The 23394-nt window shown below is 37.9% G+C and overlaps 1 non-coding gene across 1 annotated transcript; it reads right to left on the bottom strand.

Annotated features, from left to right (window-relative positions):
- Nucleotides 1-1568: 1568 nt before the first annotated feature.
- LOC147515411 (small nucleolar RNA R71) lies at nucleotides 1569-1672 on the bottom strand. The gene has a single exon (XR_015214635.1). It is a non-coding gene; the product is annotated as a small nucleolar RNA R71 (small nucleolar RNA).
- Between the last annotated feature and the right edge of the window lie 21722 nt (nucleotides 1673-23394).

Raw genomic sequence — 23394 nt, forward strand, 5'->3', positions numbered from 1 at the left:
TCATAGTTTAAATTCAACATAATCAATTTCATATTGTATCGTAGTATAACACCCTTCGTAAATCTCTCATTAGACTTAAGACCGATTAATTAGATTAGAAAACATTCCATGCTAGAGAACTAAGAGTGGAACGAATTTTTTTACTCCACTCTATTTCGATAGAATTGAGAGTAGAAACTTTGATAAATATAGACACGTAAATAGTTTTAGTTTACTTACGTTTTGAGTTTCATTGTTCATTTCGTAGGTAAACTACCAATTTTATGTTTATCAAATGGCGCCGCTGCCGGGGATCGAACCCGGGTCACCCGCGTGACAGGCGGGAATACTCACCACTATACTACAACGATTAATTAGATTAGAAAACATTCCATGCTAGAGAACTAGGAGTGGAACGAATTTGTTACTCCACTCTATTTCGATAGAATTGAGAGTAGAAACTTTGATAAATATAGACACGTAAATAGTTTTAGTTTACTTACGTTTTGAGTTTCATTGTTCATTTCGTAGGTAAACTACCAATTTTATGTTTATCAAATGGCGCCGCTGCCATCTTAGTTTCACTTTAGCATTGTTTTCATAGTATAATTAGTCATTTTTAAGTACCATTAAACCCACCCACCCTTGTTTGATTCATACTGTGGTTGTCCGTTTCAGCGTTGAAAGTTCCGCAAAAATATACATGGAGCGATCCCGCCTCTAGCTTTAGCCACTGCTAAAAAGATTGTAACAAATCGAGCGATCCGCCCCATGTGGGCGTGACCATACTAAAACATCAGTAACTTCAAGTTACACGGGAGCGACCGCACCCTAAGTTAAGCGCGATGGCGCCCTAAGCTAAATTTTTCGGATTTCTGAGTTTGTTTTGAACTTCGATTTTTTAAGTTTTTCGGTGTTCTAACTTGTTATTTACTAAACGAACACGCGTAAACAAGATGCTATTCATAAGCGAAGAAAGATTTATTTATCGGTATTCCTTTCTTCCATACCTCGTGATCTCCGGTTAGAGGTTTATACTAAAATATCAAGATTGTTTGGAGTGTTGTCGTGTTTAGACTTAGACTTGCATGAGATTAAGATCTGGTCGGAGAAAAACACCAAACGTAATTAACCGTCAGCGTCAACAAACAAATATATCGAGTATACCAATCACTACACCTCTAGCCACTATTCCACCAACCACATCGGACATAATGGCTGAAGAAAGAGTGACTCCTCTCTCCGACTTTTACAAAGCCTTGAGCGATAGCCCTAAATCTTGCATCGTTCTAGCAGACCCAGTGGGGGATTTTCGAATTCCCCCAAACATATTTAATTTGTTACCCGTTTTCCATGGTTTAGATCATGAAAAACCTTATCAACACATGCGTAGGATTGAACAAGTCCTTACAACATTCCATCATCCTACGGTTGGTGCGGAACAAATTAAACCGAGGGTATTTCCTTTCACCTTAGCCCGATAAAGGCGTCTTGGTTAAGCGCCAAGCGCTTAACTGTCAATGGACTCGTGGGCTAAACTTGTTCAAATTTGTTTATGGAACATTTTACCCCCCCTAAAGACGGATGAGATGCTTTCCAAGATTCATTTTTTCCGACAAAATCCTCATGAATCATTTTTTGAGGCTTGGAATCGTTTCACCGATCTGCTTATAGAGTGTCCACACCATAGCCTAGCAAAAGACACGTTAGTTCGTGCCTTTTTCAAAGGACTTCAACATCACCATAAAGAAATCCTTGACATAATGAATGGGGGTAGTTTCCTAAGTAAAGGAGCCTCGGAGGCTTACAAATTTTTAGAAGATCAAACTAAACGTAATAACAATTGGGGGGGTAATGATGATATCCATCGCTCTGTTAGTTCTTCTTCAACAGTTAAGGCCGCCGGTATGTTTGAGATGAAACCCGATCTAGAACTTAAAAATTTAATCGAATCTCTAACTAAAAAGGTTGAGGCTATTTACGTGCAACAAAAGCCTATTCCGTCATGAATGTTAACTCCAACCCATGTAATGTCCGTTTTGAGTCCCGAGCACCTGAATCCTATTGTCTTTTCGCTATGAACAACAACAATTAGAGCAAGACAATGTTTGCTCCATTAATAGCTATCCTATTCCTAATGCCCCATGGAGACAACATCCTTAACTTTAGTTGGCGAAACAATCAACAAGTTTCACCTCCGGGGTTTAATAACCAAAATGTTAGGCAAGCAAACAACTATAATCAAGCTCCACCTAGGCAAGGACAGGGGACAAAGTCGGGAAATTATAATAATTATAACAACCAAGTGCAACCACGACAAGGTTTAGCACAAGGTCGGGTAATTATAATAGTTATAATACCAATAGAGGTATCGTCGTTCGGTTAACAATAGTAACTATCACAACCCACCCATAAATAATCAACGTGAGATAGTTCGGTCGCACCACCGTGACTACTACACCATCACATCCGGATCATTATAGGCGCCTTTATATAGGTTACCCAACAACTTTTCCAATCAATGACTCAATCAAACCAACAGATCTTACAATCCATAAATCGGGGCATACAACGGTTAGCCCAAGAGAAAGCCCAACCAAAAGGCGTGTTTCGGGACAAAGCGATACCAAACCCCTAAAACAAGCAAACACGACCTTTGAGGTAAACGGTAATACTAGTAATCGAAACTACAATCGTAGGTGACCTTAATGCCATCACCACTCTCCGGCCTCGGAAGAGTGGTTGATAACACGATAACTATGCCTATAGTTACCCCATGATACTCCTACACCGGATATCGAACTAGATATCGCGTAGAGAAACCGAAGAGCCTACCACCGTAGAGGTACTAGTTAAACAACAAACTAAGAAACGAAAGCCAAGGTAACACATCAAGTCGAGCCATACGCTAAATATAGAGTTTAAACTACCATTCCCTCGAAGTTAGCCATGCTAACCGGGGATACAAACTTTGAGGAGATTAGAAGCGTTTTCAAGAATCTAACGATAAACCTTCCTTTTCTCGAAGCTATTAAAAGCTCCCTAACCACGCTAAGTTTCTTAAAGAGTTGTGCACTACTAGGCGTAAGACCAACATACCTAAAGACGCCTTTCTAACCCGAGCGGTTCCCAACTTTATCCGAAAATAATGGAATTGTTAAATACAAGGACCGGTCGTCCCTACTATAAAATGCACCTTAGGAGATCCCCCACGACGACCGCTTTATTAGACACGGGGCGAGTGTTAACTTACTCCCCGTATTACTTGTATAAACAAATAGGTTCACAGGAAATGCAACCTACAAAAATAACGTTTGCAATTTAGCGGACAGTCAATTAAGTATCCTAAGGGTGTAGTGGAAAACGTGCTTGTTAAGGTTCAGGATTTTTACTATCCTGCTGATTTTGTTATCCTCGATACAGAAGTCGCTAACGACTCTGTACCGATCATCTTAGGGTGCCCCTTCTTGGCAACTGCCAACGGTAAGATGTCCTTATCTTTTGGCCATCTTACAGTTGAGGTAAATGTTTTTAAAATGATGAAACAGTTACCAGATTCGTCTATAGATGGGGAGGTTAGCATGATCGAGAGCTTAGCTCAAGATTATTTTAACAACACGTTTCCCGAAAACAATATGTACAAATTCCTTTCTTTTGGAATTTCAGATTTTGTAAATGACTCCTACTTAGAGGAAGTCAACACCATCCTTGAGTCTACACCAATTGTAGACCCTTCGGTTGCTCCATATACTGAGTATGAAGACTTGCTACCTAAGCAAGTATTCATTATGCAAAATGAGGACCCCGACGAAACATCTATTGATTTTCCTTCCACCCCAGTGCTTAAACATCTTCCCCCGGAGTTAAAATATATTCAACTTGATCCGGACGGTAGTCATCCGGTAATTATATCTTCTCTGTTATCTAAGAATGAAGAGACATGTTTAATCCGGGTGATTAGGGAACATCGGTCGGCGATTGGTTAGTCCCTAGCCGACATTAAGGGAATTTACCCTAATGTTTGCACTCATCGTATCCATTTAGAGGATAACACGAAGACTTCTCGTGAACCTCAACGTCGCTTGAACCCTGCTATGAAAGAGGTGGTTAGGGAAGAAGTCTTATGCTTACTCGATGCGAGTATTATATACCCAATCTCTGATAGCGAATGGGTAAGCCCCATTCATGTAGTTCCTAAGAAATCGGGAGTTACCATGGTTCGTAACGGAAAAGGTGACTATGTTGTCACACAAGGTCCTATGAAATGGAGGATATGTATTGATTACAGACGTTTAAATGCTATGACACGAAAGGATCACTTTCCTTTACCTTTTATAGATCAAATGCTCGAACGCCTAGCTGGTCATGCTTTTTATTGTTTTCTGGATGGCTACTCAGGCTATTTTCAGATTATTATTGATATTGATGACCAAGAAAAGACCACATTCACATGTCCCTTTGGAACGTATGCCTATAAACGAATGCCTTTTGGCCTTTGTAATGCTCATGGTACCTTCCAGGGGTGTATGCTTCATATATTTAGTGACATGGTAGAGCGCTTTATGGAAGTTTTCATGGATGATTTTTCTATCTATGGAGATTCCTTCACAGACTGTTTGTCTAACCTGTCTAAGGTTTTGACACGGTGCGAAGAAAAGAGCCTTGTTTTAAACTAGGAAAAGTGTCATTTCATGGTGAAAAAGGGCATAGTACTAGGTCACATCGTATCTAGTGATGGCATAGAAGTAGATAAGGCCAAACTAGATAAGATAGCGACCCTACCTAAACCACGGACTGTCCGTGATATTAGGGCCTTTCTAGGCCATGCAGGTTTTTATAGGCAGTTTATTAAAGACTTCTCGAAAATAGCTAGGCCTTTAACTAATCTACTTTTCAAAGATGCAATCTTTGATTTTAATTTTAACGCATAAGGCTTTTGGAACTTTAAAAGCAGCTTCTAACCTCTCGCACCAATTATCTGACCTCGATTGGTCTAAACCTTTCGAACTCATGTGTGATGCTAGTGACTATGCGGTTGGTGCGATCTTTGGGACAAAACAAGATAATAAGTCCATGTTATTTATTATGCTAGTAAAACCTTAAACGATGCTCAACGGAATTATTCAACTACCGAAAAAAGAATTCTTTAGCTGTCATTTATGCTTTAGATAAGTTTCGGTCCTTATTTGGTTGGTTCTAAAACTTTAGTTTACACGGACCATGCAGCCTTAAGTACCTTCTTGCAAAGAAGGATGCTAAGCAAAGATTAATCCGATGGATCCTTCTCCCCGCAAGAGTTCACATTAGAAATAAAGGACAAAAAGAGGGTCGAAAAACGTAGTTGCCGACCACTTATCTAGACTCACAAACGACGATCAAAGTGATTTTGAGTCCATACCGGGACTCTTTTCCCGATGAGCATCGTCAGATGATTTTTTCAAAGCACCATGGTATCTCGACATTGTAAATTATTTAGCGGCTGATGTTATGCCTTATAATTGGTCAAGAAATGAACGTAAGAAGTTCTTTGCCGAGTTAAGTTATACTCTTTGGGATGAGCCATACCTTTTAAGTATTGTGCGGATCAGATTATTCGTCGTTGTATTCCCGATGGGAATATAATGAAGTCCTATCGTTCTGCCATGACAAAGAGTGTGGTGGCCATTTTAGTGGGATGAAAACAGCCGCTAAAGTTTCTTCAATGTGGATTTTATTGGCCTACCTTTTTAAGGATGTCCAAGTGCATTGCAAGACGCCTATTCGTTGCCAACAACTTGGGCTTAATCACTTAAACGTAATATGATGCCATTAAATCCAATCTTGATAGTAGAAATTTTTGACGTTTGGGGCATTGATTTCATGGGTCCCTTCCCTGTTTCCCACGGTTTCATTTATATTCTAGTTGCCGTGGACTACGTGTCTAAATGGATAGAGGCTCTAGCTTGCCATAGCAATGACCATAAGACCGTTGTATTTTTTATTAAAGAATATATTTTCTGTCGGTTTGGCATTCCTAAAGCCATCATTAGTGATGGTGGAACACATTTTTGCAATAGAGTTGTTGCATCCCTAGTGAAAAAGTATGGAGTTATACACAAAGTAGCAACTCCTTATCATCCACAAACTAGCGGACAAGTAGAAGTTTCTAATAGGAAATCAAAAAGATTTTAGAAACAACCGTGAAACCCCGATAGGAAAGATTGGTGAAGTTGCTATCGGATGCCTTATGGGCGATATAGAACTGCTTTCAAAACTCCTATAGGTATGTCTCCCTTTAGACTTGTATTTGGGAAACCATGTCATTTGCCCGTTGAATTAGAGCACCGCGGCTCGTGGGCTATAAAAAGCCTTAACTTCAATATTGATGAGGCAGGTGTCAAACGCAAATTGCAATTGAATGAGCTTGAAGAAATCCGAAGCGATTCTTACGATCTCGAAGGATTATAAAGCTAACATGAAACGTGTTCATGATAAGCAAATCTTCCGCAAAGAGTTTGTGGTCGGTTAAAAGGTCTTGCTTTACAACTTTCGTCTACATATTTTCCCAGGGAAACTAAAAACCCGTTGGTCTGGTCCTTTTCTGGTTATTGAAGTCACCCTTTACGGGGCAATCACCTTGGTAAATCCCAATGACAATAGTACCTTTCAAGTTAATGGTCAACGGTTAAAACATTTTCACGAACTTCTGTCCCCTGATGTAGAGGAAGTCCTTTTATAGGACCCTGTCTATGAGGATTGACCTTTGTCATTGGTATACTTCCTTTCACTTCCATATAGTGGTAAGTGCACCATTCAGGTAACTGGGCCCTCCCTATGGAGTGTGTGGCTGTAAGTACTGGAACATAAGTCCACGGTTAACATAATTCACGTTTTCCACTTTTGCATGTTTCTCGGTTTTGGAGTCATGTTCCTCTATAGGGTGAATTATGTATTTATTGTTTTTCATTTTTCTTATAATAAACTAATAAATAAATAAATAAATAAATAATAATAAAAAATTCTTAATCATAGAAATAGCAATCCAACAAGTCTTGGGAATCTGACTTTAAACGACCCACGTTAGAACAAATTTTGTGTTTAAAAATTTGTTTGGGGGTGGGCAATCGGTCTTTCCATCTGGATTGCTCAAACTTTCCATTTGTGTTGCTTAGGCCCATTACTTGTAGTTCAATTGGGTTGACATAATCTAAAACTTAGATTTCCTTCGTTCGCATAACTTACGTCACACACGCACTTCGAGGCATTTTTCCACCTTCTTATACATCACCCACGGCTACAATTGAGTGTTTTATGGATCATTGGATTGGAAATTCTCTACTGATCATTTCCATAACTCATTCGCCAAAATCGGGCCAGTAACGAAGCGGCAAATTCAATTTGAAATTGCGCGAAAAATCGGAAAATTTCGGAATTCAAATTGAGCTTGGGCCCAAACCGCACGCACGTCTGTGCGTCTCCTTCCTTCCCAAAAACGCACAATTCTTTCCTTTTCAATCCCGCCACTTACCAAGGTTTAAAACAAACCTTAAACACCAAAATAAAAAAAAAAAAAAAAAAAAAAAAAAGGAAACCTAACTACACCCACGCCAAGAAATTCAAATCCAACTAAAATCTTCTCCAAACCATTACCACCACCAACCTAACTCCGAAAAACAGCCACCAATTCAAGTAACCACTGCCACCACCGTTGTTTTAGTTGTTTTTCTTCAAACTCGCCCCCCACGTCTACTACAAAACCATTAGTTGTCTCGAAACTTCAATGGCACTACGACGAAGAATTTTGCGAGCACGCGCGTTCGCCGACAACGAATTTAGCCATTTTCTGACGACGGAGATGATTAGGAGGGATTGGAATGGACTGTGGTACTCGACTGAGGAGTTCTATCACTATGATGTGGTAGAACAGTTTTATAAAAAGCGAGAATTGGAGGGGGATAGGATTTTTATAAAGGTTGCAGGAACGAGGAGGGAAGTAACGAGATAGTTGTTGGCTGAACTGTTAGGAATTATGCTTGAAAGCAACCTCGTAACGACAATTCAGGAATCCCAGTATACTGGAGTTCCTACTTTGATGAAAGATATTGTCCTGGAGGGTGAATACAATCCGACATCTCATTGCGTCCGCCAGTCAACCCTGAGAACCAATCAACTGGTTGTAGCTCAGTGGATTGGTAGGAACGTCCTCGGGAAAGACAAAGTCAGTGATATTGGCCTGCAATGTCTGCACGTTCTCTGGATTTTGCAAACAAATAAGTATAATTTCTGCATCCTCGACTTAATGTTTAATGTGATTAGAGGAGTGGGAAAGACCTTGGCGCCTCTTCCCGTATTGATCACTAAGATCATGCTCTCCTTTAGAGCTATTGCAAAATCTGCTCCTATTAAGATCAAATTGCATTCTAATGCAAGTATCTATACGGATTGCATCCAAGAGACGTGGCCGTTGTCTGGAGGAAAGGTTGTTGAGTCAGAGGATGAAAGGGAGGATATGACATGTCTGGATGACGATGCATTAGATAATTGTAGTTCTAATTTAGAACGATGCAAGTGTGTTGCAAACCTGGCTTTGCGCGTTGTTTATGGTATTTGTGAAGATATCCGAGATAGACAGATTGTAGTTCGAAAAAGCAAACGAACCTTCGGTGGGAGACTTGAAATGCTCGAAAAGGTTCGGGACGATATCTTGTCTAACATGGAGACTATCCACCAGCATCAACAAGCCCAGTATGCATTACTCAGGAATGAGAGGGAAGCACGGTGCTTGTTCGAATAGAGATGCTACTGACGATGCCACCCGTGGAGGACTCTCCGCTTCACCGAGTCCGACGTGCATGAGCGTCGTCGCCAAAGGACGACGATGGTTCAAGCCATTCTCCATCCGGGGCCAATCTCCATCTCAAGGTCCATCTTCATCACATAACTAGGGTTTCACCATCGGTTTGTTTATTTGTTATTTCATGATTTTGTTTTATTAGTTGGATTTTAATTCAGTTGTTAAATTTAAATATTAAGGTGTTTGTTTTATATTGTGTGGTTTTAAATTTAAGTTTTAATATAATTCGTTATATGATCATCCTTTGTAAATTTGTCTTGGAGGAAAGGTTGAGAATTTGGCCGACATCGGCATATCTATGAATTGTGTGGTGGTAGCATGAAATGTAGGAGAGTTTAGAAGTTACTATTCTAAATCCAAAGATAAAAGATACCGGGATTTTTAGAAAATCAAGAAGATGGTTTGTTTCGTTTTGGGTTTGGAATCTTTCTATATTCGAAATTGCCTTTAAACAATTTGACAACTTGCCGATTCGTTTTGGAAGCACAGAACCTATTTAAACCCCCTTCATTCTACACTAACAAACCACACTACACCCCACCATCATCCCTCACCTTTCACTCCAAGTTTTTCCTTCTTTTTCCTCTAAACTCCTATTTCAAAGATTCTACGGCGGCGCCAAGCTGCTTCGTCGAGCGCAAGACCACATTACACTTTCACAAAGTTTAGTCAGAGCGCGACCCGCGCCCAAACTCTGTAATCCTAAAAACCTACGAGCGCGACCCGCGCCCTGCCATCTGTGAACACAGAAATTCCAATTTTTTGAGGGTCATTCTAGGATTTTTGGAACTGTCCAAGGAGTCGTTGAGATGACATCTCCTATAGTCATACCTGAACAGTCTTTCGAAGACGTGTTGGGAACCGAGACCTATGGACATTGGTTCCGACACAAGATCCTGCAGTTAGAATGGCGTCATCTACTGGTAAGTGATGACGATTCATATTCACCGACCATCGCTTATTTTACTAACGACCACGTTAAATTCTATTGTAATCAGGATGGAGAACAAGAATTCTCCGTCGTAGTCGATGACACGACACATAAATTCAATAAACATGTGGTCGCTTTAGTTTCTGGATTACCAATACCTGATCCTGTTCACACATGGGCATATATGACCGATAATGCATATCTTTCTGATTATACATATCTCCATGAGTATTATGGGGGAGGGGTATTTCAAGTAATGGACCAGGGGCGATATAGCATTGCCCTTGGTAGCCTTTCCCTAAACGTAGGCACCACCATGTTATTCATCCTGATGAATATTTTGGGGAATGGCGATTCATTTTCGCAAACAAGATCTTGGTGACATTTTCCTCGCTTTAGCTGAGGGACGTCGCCGATATGACATTCCCCGAGTTTTAGTCGCTAGTCTTAAGAGAGCCGAAACCATGAGGCGTAAGTATCTTCTTATATCTGTGTTGGTAAGCCACATCATGCGTAGTTGTTTACCTATATTCTGTGCACAATTCACGATTGGAAAAGGGTTGAAGTCATGAGACCCACTAATGGGGGGTGCTTCTTCATTCGCGAATAATGACTTGGCGGGATGGCGTGCAGCCTCATTTGTAAGCCCGTACATCCCATCGGACATAATAACACTTAACAGGTTAGTATTAGTAGATGATAAATGGCAGCAAGCTTAGCAAGTTATAATGGATGGCGGGGATGCGAAGGAACCTCATCTCTTTAATGAGGAGGAGGATGCTAAAGCGGGGAGATAAGGTAAGTTTTTAGTTTTGTTATTGTGCGCTTATGTCCCAAGCAATTTAATTGCGATTAACCCCATAATGGGTGGAACTCTTTATAGAGTTCGTCGCTTTTTTTTTTCCTATATTAGTATGTTCTAACCTTGTTTTGCAGATGTTCCGAATTTCACGCATTTCCATGGTATTTTTCTACCCTCTTTTATTTAAATGCTTTGAGGACAAAGCATGCTTCTTGTTTGGGGGGCATAGAAACACGGTAATTAAGGCATCTGTTAGGATATAGATATATATAATATGCATTTGTTTTCAAGTTAAAAATTTCAAAAATATAAATAAATAAGTTTATGATATACACTTAGGAATATTGGTATTGTTTTCTTTCTATATGCTCTTAACAATCTAGAAGTCTCACGTAGCTTTTACATCAGAATAATTGTTAGGAACTTAGGTTAATATGTAGGTAATAATCTGTGCATCTATCTATAAATATATTACATGAGTATCTATGATTGTTAGCAGTAAGTTTCTGAAATCTAGGCTAGAGTACTTATTCTACAAATCCTGTGAGAATATAGCATAAAGCCTTATATGAGCAAAACATTTGAGAAATGACACAAGGGAGAAGTATATTCCGAATAGAGAAATCACACGTCCATTTGCTTGATCACTATGCCATATCCTAAGCGAGAATTTAGGCCCTCTTTGGATCGATATAGCCAGAAATTCAAACCTATGAATTATTTTCCGCTAGTAGCCCCTCTGAGCCTTTCTTTAGCCTTCCATAAACCACAATTCCTTTACCCTGTTACAAAAACAAAACAAAATAAAAAATTCAACTTACCCAATCTAGAATAAGTCTGAGAATAGAATGAGTGAAGAAAGAAGAAGAGAAAAACCTGTGTAAACAAAAAAAATTTAGTTGCTTCAGAAAAAGAAAAGAAGTTTCCATCCATGGAAAAGGAAAAAAAAATATATAGAAATAAATAAAAACTTCAAAAATATAATAAAAGGGAGTCAAAAGCCAAAGAAAAGAAAAAGAAAAATATGGCTAAGGATGGAAACAAAGTATAGAAGCAAAAGAAAATAACAAGGTTTTCTCTAAGTTACATAATATGAAGACTCTATTATCTCAGACTTGTCCTTTTGAATATCTATTTCCTTCCTTCTTAAACCATCTCCTAATCCCCGCAACACCTAATAAAGACCTCTAGCTTAATTAGGAATAGGTTAGTGTGATAGTAAGTGGCAGATGTGTTTGATCGACTCCGGCTTCCTTGTTTGTCATTGAGATTGTAAGGTAAAGTGTGCCCACTACACACTGGAGTAGCGAAACTTGAGCGGAAAAATCAGAGTGGTTTTTGTCTTGACATTTATGTGAGGACCTACTTAAGGACGCTATTCCAAGTTTTCAGAAACGAACCTGCTAGGCATTTCATAGTATTACTCATAGTATATATATTTGTATCATAAATGATTGATTATTATGCATATATTAGCTTAGGTTTTTGACTTGGTTATTCTTATTCATTTGCTAGTGAGATATATAGATAGTTGGGACATGAATGAGGAAACAATAGTTTTATTTCTTAGTCGTTGTAGTATAGTTGAAGTTTGTGAGTATCTTCACTGGAAAACTCTCACGAGACTATAACTCGTCCACTAGGGAATTCCTAGTGGTTTTTAAGGCCTGTTGCAGATATGGTCAATGCAATCGCGACTCAAAAAACGAGAGTAGTTAGAACTCCATTTTTGGTCACTTATTCTAATTTCTCATCTTTGCTTGAGGACAAGCAAAATGCTGTTTGGGGGTGGTTTGATAAGAGCCCAAAACTGTAGTTTTAACCTCAGAGTCATACTTTTAGACCAATTATGTGAGTAATAATTAAGAGTTAACACCGACACGTGTTTTTATGCATTTCAGGTTTCAAAGTCCATTATGTGCAAAAATGTGCCACTTTAGCGAGATAAAGGAGCAAAGGTCGGTTACTAAGGAGTTCCGTGATTAAAGGCCAAGATTCAAGAAGACAAAGCATTTCTAAAGCCCAGTCAAAAGCTGAAAAGTCGACGCTGGGCGTAAAACAAAGACACAAGTCGATAGAGAACTTCCGAAGGCCGTATCTTTGGACTCAGACCTCGGAATGGGGCCTACCTTATGTCAAAACGACCAGCTCGGAAAGAGCTTTTCAATGGTCTAAGCCTTGATCCAATCAGAGGAGCAGAAGTGGATGAAAATTCTTCTGAAGCCAACTGCAGCTGAAGAGGCCTTTTGAATTTGATCGAAGAATTGGGTTTTGGGCGATTCGATTCGGCGCCCAAAACATGGTTCCAAGCCCATGCACGATTTTTGGATCTAAAAGTATAAAACCAAAGCTGAACTCTTTGTTAATGGTAGCTAGTTAGACCTAAAACTATATAGAACTCTAGATCTAGTTTTCAGTAGAGTAATTAAGTTTAAGTTCCATTTCCAATTCTCGTTTTAGATTAAGTCTTTGAATCATTGTTCTTGATTGATTAGATAAATAAAATAGTTATTTCTGTCAATTTCGATTTTTGTTATGTCAATTTATAGATCTAGTTTTAATTCTTGTTGATTATCATTTCGTAGTTTAAGTAGATTGAAGCATTGTTAGTTAAATTAGTTAAGTTAGAATTTTAATATGATGAGTAGTTATAATTCAATGGGAAATGATGGGTTGATGACTCAAGGCTAAAACCTCAATTAGAGGGGTTGATAAAGCTTTGATGAAAACTTAGTGGTATAGTGTAGAAGCATTGTAGAATCTATTCCACTCTAGAAGGTCGTGATTCGCCATGAGAATGGGTGGACGACCTCACATGCTAGTTAGTATTTGGTAGAAATGCCATGAACACTAGGGATTAGAACTCGAAATTCTTGCCGTAAGAACGTAAGAATCGAGATACAAGAATCTATGCTAGGTTATTAAGTTGGATTCGAGGTGGATTCAATATCTAGATTCAAAAACAAGCATATTTCCATAGCATTCATAGTTTAAATTCAACATAATCAATTTCATATTGTATCGTAGTATAACACCCTTCGTAAATCTCTCATTAGACTTAAGACCGATTAATTAGATTAGAAAACATTCAATGCTAAAGAACTAGGAGTGGAACGAATTTGTTACTCCACTCTATTTCGATAGAATTGAGAGTAGAAACTTTGATAAATATAGACACGTAAATAGTTTTAGTTTACTTACGTTTTGAGTTTCATTGTTCATTTCGTAGGTAAACTACCAATTTTATGTTTATCAGTTCTCCAGGCCCAACGCTTGGTACACATGATATGGCAAGAGATTAACACTAGCACCAAGGTCTAAAAGAGCATTACCCGTGAATTTTTCTCCTATCTTACATGATATTGTAGGACTTCCTGGATCTTTGAGTTTGACTGGAGCTTGTTGATGGATAATAAATGTTGTTTGTCCAGCTAGAAACGCTCACTTTGGACCATGAGTACTTATCTTTATGTTGCATGCATCCTTCAAGAATTTGGCATATGATGGCAACTGCTTGATCGCTTTGAGAAACGGGATATTGATGTTATCTTTCTTAAATGCCTCCTTCATCTCTAAAAATTGCTTGTCCTTTTTGGTTTGAGCAAAAAACATAGGAAAATGTGTCTTTGGTACAAACACATCAGCATGTGTCTGCTCTTCTTTCTCTTGGGCATTCTTGTATATCTTGTCTTGGTCATCTTGAGAAATGGGAGTGGAAAGGATTTCCCCCACTTCCTTTCGAACTTCATTTGAAATCTTGACTGATTGCTCTGTAGCAATGTTATCATGAGAAGGTAAGTCAACCTTATTGTCTATCTTCAATCCTGATCTGAGAGTAGTAACTGAGCTGACATGATCATGGAGTTGATCAGTACTAGAAGTTGTCCCAATGTGGCATACATTTTCACTCTTCGATATTGGTTCCAATAAGCTAGGTTTAATGGCTTATGTCTTTACAGACAAAGCAGTGGTGAGTTGGTCGACCTTCGCCTCTAGAGACTCCATTCTAGAACATTGACTTGCCTGAGATTGCTGGAGATTGAGCTGAGACTGTGCAATAAGCTCTAGAACACTTTCAAACTTCTGATTTTTCTGTGATAGCAAAGTAATAGCATTCTCCAGGTTGGCAGGTGTGGCATAATTTCTCCTAGGATCAGGCACTAACTCTCCACTTGTATTGGAATTCTGTTGAGAGTATAATTGTTATTGAGGAACCAACTGTGAAGCTTGACTTGTCTGTGGAATATAACTTTGATCTTGAGAACTTGGGGGTCCAGCGTTTTGTCTCCAATAATTGCCTTGAAAGTATTTACCACCTTGGTTGGGCCTCTGAAATGAGTTTATATTGTACTCTCCAACTGATGCATGTTGATAGTAACCAGGACATTCTAGAGTTGCATGAGAAGTGTCCGAACAGACTTCGCAGTATTGGCTAGCTTGCATGACTGGGAGAGATTTAGCTTGAGACTTGTTGATCTTGGAGGGATTCATGGAGAACTAATTGAATTTCTTACTCAAAGTTTCAATGCTAGTGGCCAGGCTAGCCAATGTAGACTTCAGTTCTTGATCTGATTGTTCATGTGCTTGGTAACCAAATTGGTTTGGCTCCCCCTCCATGCTAGCGACATCCTCGTTGCTAGTAGTCCATTGTTGTGTTTCTTCAGCTAAATTCTCAAGAAAGTTGTAAGCTTCCTCTCCATCCATTGATGTAAACTTGCCTTTATGCATTGGCTGTATCATCTGCTTGTTCATCATCGAGAGTCCTTGATAGAAAAAATGAGCCAGTGTGCTCTTGTCATATCCATGATGTTGACACGAGACTAGCAGATTGTTGAATCGCTCCCAACTTTGATGATATTCTTCAGTCGCTTTTCCTTTGAAATTGATGATGGCTTGCTGCATGGCATCTGTCTTCTGGGGTGGATAGAACTTGTTCATAAACTTCGTTCTCAACTTCTCCCAATTATCTATTGAATTGATCGGCTGTGCAGTTAATCATTTAGAGACTTTACCTTCGAGTGAGAGCGGAAAATGAATCAACTTGATATTCTCATCTTTGATATTCTAGTTCTTGAAAGTTCTGAGGACTGATAGAAATTTGTTCATGTGAACATATGGCTGAACATTGTCTGAACCATTGAACTTTGGAAGCATAGAGATTCTCGATGCTCTAAGCTCAAACCTGGTTAGCTTCGTCTCGGAAAAACAATCTTCTTTGGGTGGGTCTCCAATAATTGGCTTAATAGAAATTTCGCTTCTTTCCTCGATGTGCTTTCATGGGTAGGATAGCTTCAGGATTATTGGTGTCCATAACACCTCCATCATTGCGTACGGCCATTGTATCAATCTTGTCTAGTATTCTTGCTATGCAAAGATGATGAAAAACTATCCTACTATGCTTGAATACAATTAAACTAATATGCAACTATTCTAAATTATACTAATATGCAAAACTATTTTCCTTCAACTGGGTTGGGCTTTGCAGCTAGTATCTCGCCCGTTGTCTAAAACTGTTTCTTCTAGGGTTATGTGAATCACTTGGATTGCTTAAGTACCACGACCCACAGACGATAGTCCGTTTGTCAATATTCAGACAAGAAACACTAGAGTTTGATGTTTCGCTGTGTTGGCTTACAACTTCAATTGTTGAAAAGGTCCTAAATGCAATTATACTAGAAAGCAATAAAACTAAACTACGATGCAACTATACTAAGAAAGCAATAAAAATAAACAACGATGCAACTATACTAAGAATGAAATAAAAAGAATGAAGATTTGACTAACCTGGATGGTAGATCTTGTCTTCGAGATGTCCTTCAAGCTTCTCTCATTCTCAAAAGGATGGATGATGCGGCTAAAATTACCTCAAAATCCAAAGTTCTAATCTTGAAAGAAAATGTTAAACATAAACAACTTAAAACGGCAGCGGCGCATTTGACACTTGCCTCTTTTTGTATATGAGATGAGATATGGATGATGTAGATAGATGATGGTTGTTGAACAAAATAGAAGCGTATCAAAACCTAATTATCCCCCAATGAGTAAAGGATTAGTAGGGTATCGTTCCACTTTTAAGTGTATGTTTATATGAAGGACATGACTGGAAAGGGGGTTGAGGGATTAAAAACTATGATTATAGATATTGTAGATTCTAATGCTAAACTAAACTAAACTAACTAAACTGTTAAGAATTTATAAGAAAGGAAATTCAAGAGATTAGAATCCATCAATACTTTTGATCTATGACCTTCTACTTCATGGTTGTGCTTACAAATAGACTACAATTAGGCAATCGAGTGAGTGCCGATGCCCTCTTGGACGAAACATCGTTAACAATTAACTCTACTTAAGGTTGTTCCTATGTTCATGTTACTAGTATCTTCTTTCCTTTTATGTGAGCTTGGGCAGCTATTTAATGAATTACCATCTAAGGCAAACACAAGAAATACTTTTCTTACTCTAAAACACTACACAATTAGAAGAAAAGTAGAGAATAATATTATAATATTCAATTACAATAAATAAAACTCTATTCTAACATTATATTCAATTGCAATAAATAAAAGCATGTCACTAGCAAATATTCAATTGCAATAAATAAAACCCTGAACTAGCATGATATTCGATTGCAATAAATAAAAATCTTAATCTATACTTCCATCCCCTGGTTTGGGCAATGGAACTAATAACTAGAAACATAAAGAACTAACCTGATTGAAGAACACCATGAACCAGAAGAATCATTAAACCTTAAGCACCAGCTTCATCTCCTCCCTTGAAGGAGAAGATTAGCCTTCCATAAAGAAGGAAGAGCACGAAGAACGAGAAGAAGAAAAGTCGAAGAACATAAGACTAGAAAGACTAATTTATTAAGACTCAGCTAGTTAAAACTGAATCTTTTATTATTAATCTCTCTCTGCCTCAAGTTCTGGAGACAAGAGTATAAGTGGATTGGCAAATTACATGAGACACTAAGGTCTTTTATTTATAGAGATTACAATGAGCTCTAGAAGCATTCCAAACCGTCATTTGTTTCCTAATACAAATAGACTTCTTTCAGAGTCCAACTTCGTCTCCAAAACTGAGAAGGAATTGGCTACAGTGTCATTTTATATGTCTGGACTCATGATCCACGCGTCTCAGACTCGAGCAATGTGTCTGGACGTGCGATCTATGCATCTCAGACTCGAGCAATGCGTCTGGACGTGCGATCCATGCATCCCAGACGGGGAAGTCTATTTTCCCTCTTTTGCTCCATCCTTCTATCCTCCTTTGCGGGCTTTGGTCCAAGCAACAAATCCTTTGGCCTTGGGCTTCCAAATAGGTTTTAAAATAGGTCCAAGTCGCATCTTTAATACCTCCAATTCCTTGGCCTTCTCCATGATTGTTCACGGGTTTCCCATGTGATCCTTAATGCTCTAAATTGCTCCATTTTACCCTTTTTTTTCTAATATTCCACAAAACTCTCTCTTTCACCTGTAGAATCATAAAACATAACTTACAAACACTATTAGTCCATTAAGCTAGCTAAACAAGAGGCATAATTAAGGGTTAAATTGCACCTTTTGAGCACTTATCAACCATTCACGTTCACCAAAAATTCCTTACCCATCTATTAACCCCAAATTAAATAAACCTACCTAAATGATAAGTATGAGAAATATGATGAAATATAGAAAAATAAAGAGAAAGACTTGTCCCAAATCAGTTACTTGCCTCAGGAAAGAAAAAGAAAAGAAAGTTAGAATTATTTGTTCTGAAGCTAAAAATATATATATATATAACTCCAAAAGCATAAAAGCAAAGTATGGAAAATCATGTAGAAGCAGGAAAAGAAAACAATGATTTCTCTAGTGTAAATATATTGAAGACCTTATTATCTCATACTTGTCATTTATTATTTTCCATTTCTATTTTTTTCTACACCACCACCTAAGCCCCATAATACCTAATAAAGACCTCTAGCTTAATTAGGAGTAGGATAGTGTGATAATAAGTAGTAGATGTGATTGATCGACCTCGACTCCTCTGACTGTCATCAAGTATGTGAGGAAACGTGTGGCCACTACACATTGGAGTTAGCAAAACCTGAGTGGAAAAATTAAAAACGAATTTGTGTCTCGACACATACCTGTGAGAACCTATTTAAGGACGCTCTCCAAAAGATCCAGAAACGGCCATGCTTGTACATTTCAATGTAAAGTTCACTGTATGCATGTTCATATGTAGATATTTTAATTATTGTATGCATATTAACTTGAGTTTAAAAGGAATTAATCATTGTTCCCCGCTAAGGAGATGTATAGATATCTTAGATTAATTTAGGAAACAAGATTTTGTTACTGAGTCGTTATAGTATAGATGAAGTTTGTGAGTATCTTCTCTAGAAAACTCTCACGAGGCTATAACTCGTCCACTAGGGAATTCCTAGTGATTTAAGGCCTTGTTGCATACGGTCAATGCAACCGCACTCTGCGAAATGAGAATTAGTTAAGATTACACATTTTTTGCCACTTATCTGTTTTAATGTCTCTTCTTTGTTTGAGGACAAACAAAGTACTGTTTGGGGGTAGTGTGATAAGCACCCAAAACTGTAATATTAAACCCCATAGAGACATAGCAATTTGGTTAACTATGTGTTTAATAGTCATGAAATAATTATATTTTCTTACTTTTGCAGGTTTTCATAGTTACCATGAAAATATTGGTTAAACCTGCATTAAAGCACGGGAACAATGTATATCTGAAGTTTTCCAAATCAGCCGTGTGAAGCTCAGCAAAGACGGAGAAGAAAAGCGTCAACTTTCAAAGCTCATATCTCTTGAACTTGGAATCCGATTTTGGAAAAGTAAGTTGTCCAGACGATCAGTACGACAAGCTCTACCTTAGGCTAGATTTTGCATAAATCAACGTCCGGGCCCACCAATGGACATAGCATATGGACCCACCTTCCGAGTCTACAAGAAGAGATGAGTCATCAATTATGGAGCAAGTCAAGACAAAAGTGCCAAATTATTTGCACAAATTGACACCTTTCATGTGGTTAAATGCATGGTTATCCAAAATAATGTAATTTGGCATGATTTGGTTTGAGAAGATAAGATTGTAATAAATGTGGGAGGTGATTCACGTGGGAGGAAAATGGAGAAAGCTCTTAAGTGTGGGCTGATTTTGGAGTTAAGGGCTTAGACCACAATTCACTTTTCATTCTCTCATTTTTTTTTCATGCTTTTTCTTTCTAAGTACTTAAGCTTTGTTGTAACTTTTAATGGTGGAACATCACACTAGTTCTTGAATAAAACATTTATATTCCTTTAGGTAAAGATTGTGTTACTCTTCTTCTTCTTCTTCCCCTCTCTCATTAGCATAGATAACTTGTAGTATTTCATTAATCCAATGATCATGAGCTAAAACCCTCCAAGGTGGAAGGTTAATGATGCTCATGTGAAGATCCTTATATGTCTTTTAGAAGTAGGATTAAATGCTTATAACTTAGGATCTATTTAGCACCCTACCCCAAAATGGTAGTGTCCGGCCAATTGGGTGGTTCGCTCTTTCCGAGTCATGACTTGGCCGGGATGGCAGGTGCAACCTCACTTGGTTGCTCCTTACACCCCATCAGACATAGTAACATTCGACAGGTTAGCACAAGTAGATGACACACGGCGTGGGCTTGGCAAGTTATCATGGCGTGGCAGGACGCGAAGGAACCTCATCTCTTTACAGTGGATGATGAGGAAGAGGAAGAGTAAGCGGGAGTGCATGTACGTTTTAGTTTCAGTTAGTGTATGCTTATGTCCCAAGCAAGTAATTTCTTACTACCCCATACCGGGTGGAACTCCCATAAAGTTAGGTCAGTTTTTATTTCCTATATTAGTATGTTATAACTTTGTTTTGCAGATGTTCTTGAATTTCACGCGCTTCAATAGTATTTTCCTACCCTCTTTATTTAAAATACTTTGAGGACAAAGCATGCAACTTGTTTGGGGGGGGGGGGCATAGAAACACGTGTAATTAAGGCCTCTGTTAGGATATAGATATATATAATATGCACTTATGTTCTAGTTAAAATTTCAAAAATTTGATAAATTCAAAAAAATAAAAAATAAAAAAAATAAAAATAAAAAGTTTATGCTATACACTTAGGAATATTGGTATTGTTTTTCTTCTCTATGCTCTTAATAATCTAGACGTCTCACGTAGCTTTTGCATTAGAATAATTTTTAGAAACTTAGGTTAATATGTAGGTAATAATCTGTGCATCTAGCTATAAAAATATTACATGAGTATCTATGATTGTTTGGCAGTAAGTTTCTGAAACCTAGGCTAGAGTACTTATTCTACAAATCCTGTGATAATATAGCTTAAAGCTTTATATGAGTGAAACATTTGAGAAATGACACAAGGGAGAAGTAAAATCCGGATAGAGAAATCACACGTCCACTTGCTTGATCACTATACCATATCCTAAGCGAGAATCTAGGCCCTCTTTGGATCGATATAGCCAGAAATTCAACCCTTTTCACGCCTAGGCTAGTCGCGCACGTGAGTCCTATTTGACCTCATATTCCTCTATTTGACAGGAGTATGTTTTATGAGTCCAAGAGTTGAGATCCTATTTCATATATGAAATATCAGTTCAACTCTTCATGCTAGTAAGATGTACTTAGGGATGAGTTCATCTCGCTAGGGATCAATTCTTAATCCATTTGGGGTTTGTTAATGAACTCAAAATGGATTAGAGATTGTAGTAATCTAATTCTAGAAGAAATATAGTGAGACCTTGCATGAGTAGCATAAGCCTCTACCCTTTCTCTCTCTTTATTTATCTTGTTAAATATCAACTTTGATCCGTTTTTGTGTCTTGCATGATAAGTGTCCATTAGGAAGTAAAACAAATCAAGACTTAGCATAAAAGCCTTACGCATTAGTTTCCTAAAAAGCACAATAAAGTTGTAATATTATCCTAGACTTTAGGTTGGAATGAATCCCTACTCTAACTAGACAATCGAATAACCGTGAGTAAGGAAGTTGAGTTAGCACCGAAACGGATAAAAAACTTCAATTCTTTACACCGCAAAGTGCTATCATCATCTAACAACCTTGACATATAGGAAAAAGATCGAGGATAATGAAGACGATAATGAACAAGAAGTAAAGAAAATGGATCAATCTGATTCTAAAGATCTTTCAGAGGTCCATAGAGAAGTGTGATTTCAAGAAGATTTAAGGAGAAAGGTAATTTGGAGCGAGCTCAAGGAATTTGGTACCTGTTTTGGTGATTCTCTTTGGACTTGTTTGTGGTTAAGATTTGGCACTTGGGCTAAAAATCTCCAAGAGTTTATGTGGTAATTGATACGGGAAATCCTTTTCTTAATCTCACTGTTAATGGTTTCTTGAAAATCGGAACTGTAAATACTCTGCTCTCTTTTTCATACATTCATAAATTCATTAGTCATTTTTTATCAGTAAAATTGTGATTGATGTCTTCTTATGTTTCGCAGGTCGCAGCGAGCAAAGTTCTTGCAGAGGAGACTTACCAGTGCTTGAAAAAAGGTCTACACATATATGAATCTTAGGTTTTCTATATTGTGTTAGCACTTGCCACTCATACATGTTTGACGCCAAAAAATTTAGGAATCATAGACCAAAAGCAAACCTATTAAGGGAACCTTCATTCTACTTGCAAATCTTTTTTATTGCAAATATATATATAATTGCAAATATCAATCAATTTAAGAAGCATAGACCAAAAGCAAACCTATTAAGGGAACCTTCATTCTACTTGTGTTGCTTAATTACCAGTGTTCACTATATTAGCACAACTTCTATGACGAAGTGATAAGAGCCCAAAACTGTAGTTTTAACCCCCTCAATAATCATACTTTTAGACCAATTATGCGAGTAATAAATAAGAGTTAATGCTGATTATGTGTTTTTATGTATTTCAGGCAGTAAAGTCAATTATGTGCAGAAATGTGCCACTTTGGCGAGATAAAGGAGCAAGGGTTGGTTGCTAAGAAGTTCTGTGATAAAGGCCAAGATTCAAGGAGACAAAGCCTTTGTAAAGCCCAGCAACACGGGCAGAAACAGTGCACAAGTTGGCAGAACTTCCGAAGACCATATCTTTGGACTCAGACCTTGGAATTGGTCCTACCTTACATCAAAATGACCGGCTCGGAAAGAGCTTTGCAATGGTCTAAGCTTTGACCAAATCAGAGGAGCAAAAGTGGACGAAAAGTCTGCTGAAGTCGAGGACAGTTGAAACGGGCTCTGTGGACTGAAGAAATTGGGCTTTGGGCTCGATTTTCTGGCCCAAAATATGGCTTCTCAGCCCATGCACGAAATTGTGGATCTGGTCTCCTCCTTTGTATAAAATAAGACTTAGCTCTTAAGTTAGAGATAGTTAGATAGGTTAGAGTAAATAGTAGCCATTAAAATAGCTTCTAAATCTAGTTTTATTTGAATTCAATTAGTGAAATTAATTAGTTTCAATTCATTGTTTTAGATTAATCCTTTGAATCATTGTTCTTCATTTAGTTAGATAAATAAAATAGTTATTCTTGTCAATTCAATTTTTTATTATATCTAATTTCAATTGTTGTTATTCAATTCTTAGTCATTAATTAGATTTGAAGTATTGGTTAATTAAAAGTAGTAAAGTTCTCATCTTTATATATATGTCATTTCGTTATTCAGATCTTGTCGTTCAATTCACGTTAAGTAGTATAAAACCTCCACCATTGCTCTCATTAAACTTTGGATTACTAGTCAATTGTAGAAAACTTCAATCTTGAGGAACCGAGAGTGGAACGAACTTTTTACTCCACTCTATTTCGATAGAATTGA

This window comes from Coptis chinensis, chromosome 2, assembly GCF_015680905.1.
Source record: "Coptis chinensis isolate HL-2020 chromosome 2, ASM1568090v1, whole genome shotgun sequence".
Lineage (NCBI taxonomy): Eukaryota > Viridiplantae > Streptophyta > Magnoliopsida > Ranunculales > Ranunculaceae > Coptis > Coptis chinensis.